Here is an 11128-nt window from a genome sequence, read left to right as displayed (position 1 = left end):
TATGCATGGGGTAGAGAATGTGGACAGGGAGACATTTTTCTCCCTCTCCCATAATAGTAGAACCAGGGGACATCCCATGAAGCTGATTGAAGGGAGATTCAGGGCAGATAAAAGGAAGTACTTCTTCACACAGAGCATAGTTAAACTATGGAACTCACTACCACAAGATGTACTGATGGCCACCAATTTGGATGGCTTTAAAGGGGGGGTTGGATGAATTCCTGGAGGAGAAAGCTATCAATGAATAGTAGCCCTGATGGCTATGTGCTATATGCACCAGTTGCTGGGGAACATGAGTGGGAGGATGCTGTTGCACCCTGTCCTGCTTTGTTGGTCCCTGGTCGACAGTAGTTGGCCACTGTGCCAACAGAGTGCTGCTAGACGGCCCTCCGTCTGATGCAGCATGGCTCTTCTTATGTTCTTATGGGTGTGTGCCTGTTTTATCCCAGTTTCGGAGAAGCCTTTGGGAGCCACATTCCAGGGACGGGGGGGAGCGAAGGCAAAGGGGGCGGGGCCAAAGGCAAAGGGGAGGGGCCAAAATAACAGCATTTTGTAGATTAAAGCTCTTACTGCCAGTACCAAAGGTTTAGGAGAGGCATTTCAACTTCTAGAAGGGGTGTGTGTGTAAAAAAAGTCAGGAAACTACCCAACGGTGTGGGGGCGGGCATGAATATCCGGGGACTCCTAGAGGGCCAGATTTGGCCCCAGGCAGGCCTGTAGTTCCCCACTCAGTCCCAAACCATTTCCTCCTTTCAATACTTCTTTTTAAAATACCCTCTTCGTGTTGCTGGAGCACACTTTCTCGTAGATCTGTGTTGCAAAACAAACGGGTTGGGTCCAATGTCAGTCTAACTTAACTCCTATTCATTTCAATGGGACTACTCTTAAGTAGGACTAACTTTGGATACCATCCAATGTCTCCAAGCAAAGAACGATCGCCTCCGCGCCACCACGCTTTCCTTTACCAAGTCGTTGCTACTTGAAAAATTATCTAGAGAAAATATGGAGGGCAATTCCGCCCTTTGAATACATTTCTTTCCAAATATACCAAAAGGGAAAGTGAGCACGTAGGGATGGGGGCGGGATTGCTCAGGAAAGGCAGCTGTTCCATTTGGATCTTTCTTTCTTGTTGTCACCAAATATTCCCCTGCATAAATCCACACGGGGATGAAGAGAAGGAAGAAAAATGAGAGTTCAGAAGAGGAGGCCCCTTTGTAAGAACTGAAATATAATTGAATATACACCGTAGCCCCCAAGGGCGCGTTGATTCGGAAATCAGCCCCATTGCCTTCTATGGCGTTTCCACGCCTCCTACGTAAGAGGCAGCTCCAAACCACTGCCAGCAGTTCACCTCCCTGGCGTTTGCTAGCATCTAATAAATAGCGTATATTTATATGATGAAGCCATGCTTTTGATTGCTTTTCTCCTGTCTCCATTTATGTCCCTTAAGGTAGTGCTTATTCCACCACCACCACCCCCTCCAGGGGAATTACCTTTTATTTTCCTCTGGAAGCGTTGGATTTGCAGTATAATAATAATAATAATAATAATAATAATAATAATAATACCCCGACGACCCCGGTCGCCCTTCGGCATAACGAGGTGTCCGAGAGGAACTAATCAAGGCGCTGCCGGCCGCCTCCGTGGGTCGCTTTTCACAAGCAGCCCCATCAAAACGCCTTGAAGGAGGTTCGCTGCATTGCTAAGGGTGAGAGCCAAATAAACTGGGGTGGGTGGGGGTGGTGGAAAGATTATTCTTTTCTGACTTTTATACAGGCAATAGGCCTTGTTAAAAGGAAGTTTCAACGGCCAAGTTATTGCATTCCTGGGCTGCTGCATAAGTCCCAGTAAGAAAAGGAAAACACACACACACACACTCCCCTTAAAGTTTTTTCCGATCCAATCGGACTTTTCTAGAGGCTGGGAAACGATTACCTCCAACCCTCCACGAAATGTCGTATTTATGGTGCTACATAATTTTTTAATATCACTCTCGTCGGTTTTTATAGGCGATTGTATTATTTTTTTTAATAGCCATCGGGGGGCTCCAAGCGCCCGGCTTTGCACCCCCCCTCCTCTCTCCAAAGCTGTCCGCGTCACTTTTTTCACACAGTCAGAACTCATAAAATTGAACAGTTGTGACTTTTTAATACAAGAGGGCTTGAAGTTTCAATATTTCCACTCTGCTGGATACTCAAACCAATAAAAATACATGAGATTTTAATTATTTTCTGGATAAAATAAAACTTCCTCCCTCCGCCCCCTTCCCCCTTTTCTTTTCTTTTCTTTCTTTCTTTTTTTTAAAAGTATGGGAGAACATATGTTTGGTTCTCCGGTCGAAGTCGTTTGCGCAGGTACCTCGCAGCTTCTGAGGAAACCGGCGAATGATGCAAGAGATGAACGTCGCCTTTGAAAGCTTCAAGGTGGCCCTTTGGTGCGGGTGGGTGGCTCGGATGGCAGGGGACAGCTTTCAGAATCCGATGGCATCTCCCCCGTCTTTGAAACAAAACCGAAAACCAACCATGATCAACATTGATCACATCTGTAAGTAAGGAGTAGCAGCAGCAGACTCACTGCAACGTTGGCACATCCATGGTAGCTGTAGTCCTTTCTCTCTCGCACACTCTTTGAACGCAATGCGCCCGTTGGCACCGGGTTACGCAACTCTGGATATATTGAAAGGACCAGTTCACAAATGGACATATACGAACTGTCCATTCATCATAAGAACAGCTTGACATCTGTTCCAGGTAAATTGGTGGAAAGTATTATTAAAGACAAAATTAGTAAGCATATAGAAGGGCAGGTCCTGCTGAAGAAGAATCAGCATGGCTTCGGCAAAGGCAAGCCCGGTCTCACTAATCTACTAGAATTCTTTGAGAGAGTCAACAAACATGTAGACAGGGGTGATTCAGTGGACATTGTTTACTTGGACTTCCAAAAGGCTTTTGATAAAGTCCCCCACCAAAGACTCCTGAATAAACTTAGTAGACATGGAATAAGAGGAGAGGTCCTCTTATGGATCAGTAACTGGTTAAAGAACAGAAAGCAGAGAGTAGGAATAAATGGTCAACGCTCCTGATGGAGGAAAGTAAATATTGGGGTTCCACCCTTGGTCTGATCCAGCATGGCAAGTGCCATGCTGGATCAGACCAAGGGTCCATCTAGTCCAGCACTCTGTTCACAAAGTGGCCAACCAGCCATCGGCCAGGGACCAACAAGCAGGACATGGTGCAACAGCACCCTCCCACCCATGTTCCCCAGCAACTGGTGCACACAGGCTTACTGCCTCGAATACACGTGGAGGGGATGGGGATGGATGGGGGGAGGGGTTTGCTATCTTTTGTTTTTAAGGACATCCAGTGGTGTGGACTCAATGGCAAGAGCTGCTATTAGCTCATGCACAGCGCAATAACCCACCCACGACATTGCGCTCCCACCTTAGGTTCACTCCTCCCCTCCCGATTCGCTGATCTTGCTTCGGAGGTGTTGCCATTTCATATTCTGGAATGGTTGATATTTCCAGACCCTTAAAGACATGTTAGATCTTGCAAGGGCAAAATTGTGGGAGGTAAAGTCTGGAGGGCATCATCAAGGTGGATTGAATGAATAGAACAGCAACAAAAAGTATTGTGGCATCTTAAAGTCTAGCACTTTTATTCTGCATAAGCATAAGCTTTCCTGGACTATAAACCACTTCATCAGATGTATGAAGTGCTGTGGAGAGTTTCAGGGTTTTGAACAGTCCATATTTGGGAGGAGAGAGAATGAGGTCAGATTAGTTTAGCTAGTGCCAGAATATTTGTGAATGACTACTGTTAATAATGTGATTTGACACAATCAGACCTTTCTATATTGAATTTCCTCCTGACCTCACTGTTTACAATTCTTGTCCCCTGCCCACCATATATACTGTATAAAAACCTGCAACTCTCCGTAATACTCCATGCATCTGATAAAGTGGACTATAGTTCATGACAGAATAAGTTTTTGCCAGAACAAAATGGGTTAGCCTTCAAGGTCCCACAAAGCCCAACATGGCTAAACCTCTAGAAATTGTTAGACTGGTCTAAAAGCTATGTTCAGCATCAGTTAACAGTCTCACATGCCCTTCCCAGTTCTGATAGATTATGAGGTTTCTAATGTGTGTGGGTTTTTTTTAATGTTTTCACTAGACTACAGTTTTCTAGGCTCCCTTGCAGGAAAGCCTTGACCATGACAGTGCTTTGAAACCCATGACCACATGTCATGCATCTTCAATTGCCCACAGACACTCAAGGAAGAGACTGTGAAATTATTGTTCAAATATTCCCTTGAAGCCATCCACATCACTTCAATGTAGCTGTTAACAAAAATGTTTGCAATCTTCTTAGGGATTATGAAGAAGAGATATCCAAATAAATAAACATCACACTATTGTTTATGTCAATCATCCTTTGTGAAGGGCTTGTCTTACTCTGGAACAGCACATTTTTTTTCAGTACCAGACAGGGCTCAATTGAAGGAAGATTAAAAAAGAAAAACATTTTTTTTTAAAGCATAGCTTGTTAAAGAACAGTGGGGAGGAACCAGCGCTTAGCTGCAATCCTAGACACATTTACCTGAGAGTAAGTCTCATTGAGTTCAATGGGGAGTTGACATGTACAGGATTGCACTGTTGTTTTTTAAAAAATAGAGGTGCCTGAAAACAAATCGTGTTTGACCTCAAAACCCTTCCCCCAAATCCAGGGTTACCTGGCCCTACAATCACACCTGCAGCCATAAAACATATTAGTGGCCACTGATGCATCCCTCTCTCACTGGTTCTCTTGACTGCAGAGACTTCCAATGGAAGTCAATTGAGTATGAACCTATTTCATTTATGTGTATTGGAAATGGATGTGAGGGAAGTCACACCCCTTCCCACTCTATTCCTGAACCAGGATCCTCCAAGTGGGGTCAACTGTAGCTTCTCCATCAATGGATCTCCTGCTCCTCCTCATTTATGATGTCTCTGTGGGGAAGATCATAGCCCAGTAGAATTGTCCATGGTTTGCACACAGAAGGTCCTATGTCCAATCTATGGAATCATAGAACTGGAAGGGAGAAAAAAGGTTATCGAATGCAGCCTTTCCCATCCTGGTGCCCACCAGATATTTTGGGGACTACAATTCCCAGCATTCCTGACCATTGGCCATGTTTGTTAAAGTTGATGAGGGTTGAAGTCCAAAACATCTGGAGGGCACCAGGTTGGAGAAGGCTACACACTGATGGAGGAAATCTGCTGTGACAGCACAGATTTCTAAGGATGGAGAATCCACCACCTTCTAAGGCAGTGTGCTTGACCACCACAAGTGGGCTAGATGGACCAATCAATGGTCTCAGAAGCAGCAGAATACAGCTTCGGAGGATGGAACCCTCTGCCATCACTGCCACTACTTTTCTTTATCCTGTCTCTTTTCTTCCCCTCTGCCCAGACGCTGTGTCTTGGGGCTGTATCCAATATTAATCCTGATTAAAGTAGACCCATTAAAATGAATGAGACTTACATTATACAACCCAGTAGATCAGAAGTGGGCAACTTGTGGCCCTCCAAATGTTTTAGCCTACAACACTCATCAGTCCTAGACAGCATAGCCAATAGTGAAGGATCATAGGAGTTGAGACCAGAAACATCTGGAGGGCTGCACGTTGCTCATCCCAGGCATTTGATACAATGCTTGGTGATCTCATTATTTAAGCCCCTAAGTATTGTAGAGGAGAAGCAATGCCCTAAAGCCTGATCTGGTGCATGCTTTACTTGGAAGTAACTTTCATGTTGATCAAGCAACTTTCTCCCAGAGAACTGTGTGCAGAACTGCAGCCCTCTTATTAATACTAAACTCTGCTGGCTGAGGAATGTTGGGAGTTGTAAGACTCCCCCCCCCCCGCGTCTAAATATGCATAGGACTGCACCCTGAGCATGGTTTCTATGGCTTAGAAGTTTGCCACTGAGGCCTCTTCCACAGGATCCTTTGTACAGTGGATCTTGAGAGATGTGGGTAGAATGGGGATAGTTACCTTTGCCCTCATGGCCATAAGAATGAAAGAGAGAGGGTGACTGTAGACTTTCACAGATTAATTTAACAGCAGGTCATTTTTATCTTCTCAAATCATAGCGGCAACACAGATGTCGAAAGGAAACCTCTTATCTCTGATGTTAGGGCACTGTCTTGTCCAGAGACTGTCTCCCCTCATCTCCAGAACAAACAGTTCACCTGACCAGCTGGTGCCATCTCATCTTGTTGACTTTCTGCTATAATTGGTGGTTTATCAGCTTTGCTCCTTAAACACCCCAATCTACCTTGCATTAAAAGCCAAATAAATGAATGCACAGGTGGCTGTTCATGTGCAGATAGCAAGATGCTAAAACGATGAAATAATTGAACATCTTTGTCAGAACCCATCTCAACTTTGTTCAGCTGATATAATTTACCTATTTCAGGGATTTGTGCATGTATCACCCAAGGGATCAGTTCAAACATTTGAACATTTAGATATTATGTTTTACATCTTTCTCCTTCTTTGTAATAAAAAGCCCCTTCTCCATGCACCCCCCCCAAAAGAGATTATAGGAATTTCTTGGCATTTCACCACTTTTTTCTATTTCCAGTGCTCAGAGATGAATGCCGTTGCTTATGTAGCCAAAAAAGAATGGCCTATTCACAAAAGGGCAGTACCTCCAGACTGGGGTGGGGGGAGCCCCAATGTTTGCAATAGTACATGAAATCTTTAGGAGGGGTGATTATGGGAGGAGAAAGCGCCCCAAACATCACAACGAGGATGGAGGATGCTCAGTGGTCATAAAATGCAGACCGACTATTGGGGAAATGGAACACTGGGAGGTAGGGGGAACAGAATGGAGTGTTGTAAAGAAGAGCACTCTACACTGCAACATTTTGTTGCAGCCCCCCCACATGTAATTTCCTTGGGCTCCTGCATATTCCTTCATTAGGATCCAACCTGTACCACCTGCACTTGTGAAATGTGTTCAGAAAGGAAGTGTGAAGGTTTAGAGAGCACAGAATCACTTTTTGTATAAATGGCATATGGCATTATGACTGTAGCCAGCACCCATGTTAGCTAAGGGGCAGTGCCCCGAACATAGACTAAGGCGAACAGTGTTCAGATCCAAATGCCACCACTGACTCTTTGGGTGAGCAGTTCACTTTTGCTTAAGGGTAGCTCTACATAAGCACACAGTGGAAACAGAACTGATCCTCCACTGTAGCATTAGTTCTCATGATAAATCAATCACAAAATGTTATCCCCTGCCTTGAGCAATAGATCTCAAGTGAGCAGAAACCCATGAAACCGCAGTGTAGGCAGGCCGTCCATGCTTGCGGTGAAGCCGATTGCCCTCTTTGCCCTAAGAAACTTGCTTTCACTATGCATATGCTCTCTTGCGAAGCTGTGCCTTTGCCTCCTTGGGGATGTGAGTGACCTCTTGTGGTGGGCTTGCATTAACAAGACAAAGCCAAGCAGTGGTTCCATTGGGAGGATTGCCTTAGCCCAGAACTGCATCCCAGAGGCGGCAGCCAAAGGTGCACAATCTATCACCCAGAGCCCTTTAAACCACAGTGTATAATTATCTTGCAGAAGCTAAGATAGCTAGATCAGTTTTAAACTTCGAGGGTAAAGGTGCCCTGATTCATCAGACCTATAAAGGAAAGGTGTTTCCAGCAATCCCAATTTTAAAAAACTGATCATACTCACTGCTAGAATTTACCTTCAATGGTTTGGTGTCAAAATTTTGCAATTGGAAGCTTCATTCCACTGGGGGGAGGGACCAAAGGCAAAAGGGTGGGGCCAAAAATACCAGGCTATTGTAACTTAAAGCACTTCCTGCTAGTAACTAAGCCTTAGGGGAGCCATTTCAACCTTCCAGAAAGGGTGGGGAATGGTGCCAATGCTAGGAAAACACCAAACGCTTGGTGGCTGGGGAGAGGCTTGGGGAGCAGGCCATGGCCTTCAAAGGAACCCTGAGGGCTGGATTCAGACTCCTAAAAGTCCGGATTTAGTCACTGGGTCAAAGATTCTGTATCCTAGAATTTATAATCCCGGGGACTCATCATGGACTATCCTTCACAGGTGACTACTACCTGCGGAAGTGGAATACATCCACTGATCATTTATTTGTTATATTTATAGCCTGTGCTTCCTCCAAGATGCTCAGGGGAGTGTACCTGGTTCTCCCACCCTATTTTATTCTGAGGTAGGTTAGGCTGAGAGATTGGGACAGTCAGGTTCACGGCCAAGATTGGTGGGTCTCCCCAGTCCTGGTCAGACAACTCTTTGGTGTGTAGATTACATTTTCCCTTCCCACTTGAGATGGTCATGGAAATGTTGTGTAATTAATCCCTGTCGTTATGATTACTGCTAAGAAACACAGTGGTGTTTGTCTATTTTATCTCAGGAGTTATACTATTAAACCGTGTGTGTGTGTTAGAATATGAGGTCCTGGAAAAATGCTCACTTCTTCCTAAAAAATAAAATAATTGAGGTGCTAGAGGTAAAAAGAGTTCAATCTTAATCCTGGGCAAGATAATGAGGGAATAACTAACATGGACAATCAGCAGATCGTTCAAACAAATTGATTTGGGTTTGTCTGGAGTCCTTGGACCTGGCAAAAAGCTCCATAGGCATCTATGGAGGGGGCCTGTTATCTGGCTGTCTCTTCCTGTTATCTGGGCCCTGTGACAAAAGGGAGGGGGGAAGAAGAGGAGAAAAGGAAATACTCTCTTTGAACAGGATCCTGGCCTTTTAGCTGAAGTGAGTGCAAAACCGTATCGGACAAATTAGAGACCACTCCAGGGAGGATAATTGACAATCCAGTTAGAGTTGAGTACTCCGATTTAATCCTACCAGACGCTTTTCCATGTTAAAAGCCAGAACTTCTTAAAAGATTGTGGATCAGGCTGTCTGTAAGACACAGCATGATAATTGTAAGCAAGGGCTGTGTATTTGCTTTTTCAGGTCACTCTTACATGAATGAACACTTCGCATTTCTCTCTATAGCTCCGTTCCGGCAATATTGCAAATGTTCTTCCCAAACCATCCGTGGGCTTGCAATATTCATTTTCATGCAGCCATAGCCTCCTTCCTTCCCATGAGAGAAACACCTACACACAACGATCAAACCACCTACAGTCTCATGATAGATACATCTTTACTGCCAATCCTTTTTGGTGAGCAAAACATGTCCACTGGTACAGAGCTGAGACCACAGTATAAACTCGTGAGCCAGACAGATTGCAAGTGAAACATAGGTGCTCAAAAACTTGGGGAACTTACTTAGTTAGTGGCGGGGTTGCCATGATTGGGGAAGGAACATAAGCCGTCATAGCTTATTTCTCCACCCCACATGTGCAGGTTGAGCACTTCAACACTACCCTGACCAGCAGGGGCGGTGCCAGACTATTTTGCACCCTAGGCAAGGCAAGCTACTTGCACCCCCAAAAAATATTTGCCAACTTCAATTTTTAAGAACAGATGTTTTGTAGAAAAAATAAAAAGCACAAAACTTGAACTTATGGTGTTTTTTCTTTAAACAGCTAATTTGTATAAAACTGTGACCCTTAAAGGACAGTACTGCGCCCTAGAAGGCTGCCTAGTTGGCCTAATGGTAGCACTGGCCCTGCTGACCGGGCACGATTTGTCAGATCGTCCAAACCCGGTGAGGTTATGCAGTAGGGGTGGGCTACTACCCCCCACACACACACACACACACATACACAACCCTAGAACAAGTCATAGTTTGTAGACTGGTTTGTAGACTCATCAGCTGCGCTCCCTTGCTGGGTTTGGACAACATGACAAACTGTGTTTGGCGAGGGTAATTATGGTAATGATCTGGCATGCGTGGAGTGGGAAAATAGGCTCCGATGGCTTGTTTTCCTTCCCCAGATCGTATGAACCCAATCAATGTGAGCATGCTGTCAATAGTGAATCCACTGATGTGCAACCAGAACTTGCTATAGTTTAAATTGGCAGCCTAATTTCCCCCTGAAAATGGTCTGCTTCATTGCACACCTAGCCCAATATGCTTTAGAATGGATGGGCCAAATGGAGTTGAGCCCCTGGACTGAAAGAGGTTCAAGACCCTGATGTAGCGTGTATATTTGAACATCTGGTTTCTCTGCCTCTCTAATCATTGGACTAGCAGCAGTTTTTCAAACCAAGGTATTCCAAGCCAGTGCCACTCCAAACAGCAACTGGTGGTTTTTATGGAACTTGTAGGTTCAGGCCTTTCCATGTTCTGAGTCCTGGAGAGTCCTGGAGGAGAAGGCTTTCAATGGCTACTAGTTCTGATGGCTCCATTCTGCCGCCAGTATCACAGGCAGCATGCCTATGTCCACCAGTTGCTGGGGAACATGGGCAGGAGGGGCCTGTTGCACTCATGTCCTATTTGAAGGTTTCCTATCAACAGCTGGTTGGCTATTGCATGATCAGAGTGCTGGACTAGATGGACCCTTGGTCTGATCCAGCAGAGCTCTTCTTATGATTAAATGGTGCAGTCACCCTGATGGCCTCTCCGCATTGCCACAGGACAGCCTCTGGTCCAAACTGCCGGGCTCCTTGCACAACAGCATCCTTGCCTTACCCCTGCCCTTTGTAGCTCTGTTTCTACAGACAAACCAGAAAATGGTTTTTTTATATATATTATAGCCAAAGGAAGGTCAGCAGCGATGTTCATAGTCTTTGAAAGTCCCAGCCTATCCGATCTTAAAATCAGTAATATTGTTTTGTTGGAAAAGTTTCCACAAAAATCATAATTTGCCATTCTCTGCTCCATATAAAAGTGTCAATAAGGGCAGTTTTATGGTATATTATAAGCCCAGTCAGTGTTTAACAAGCAAGGGATGTAAAAGCGAGCCAATGACATTTCTGAAGGTTTTGCCAGTCCGGGTATATCCAGCCTGCCTTTCATTTTCACAAGCATCAGATTTGTTTTTATAAGAGGCACTACTAGACCAATGTGTACACTGAGATCCTACAAAAATATATTGGATTGAAAAATGTTCCAGGAAGCAAATACACCACCCTGAAACATTTCCCCTGGATCAATGCATGTCCTCCCCCCTTTGGTACACGTTGGACAGTGGAACAA

The sequence above is a fragment of the Elgaria multicarinata genome, chromosome 8 (genome assembly GCF_023053635.1).
Source record: "Elgaria multicarinata webbii isolate HBS135686 ecotype San Diego chromosome 8, rElgMul1.1.pri, whole genome shotgun sequence".
In the NCBI taxonomy this organism is placed as follows: domain Eukaryota; kingdom Metazoa; phylum Chordata; class Lepidosauria; order Squamata; family Anguidae; genus Elgaria; species Elgaria multicarinata.
The sequence above is the reverse complement of the archived record's forward strand: the minus strand, read 5'-3'. Positions refer to the sequence as shown.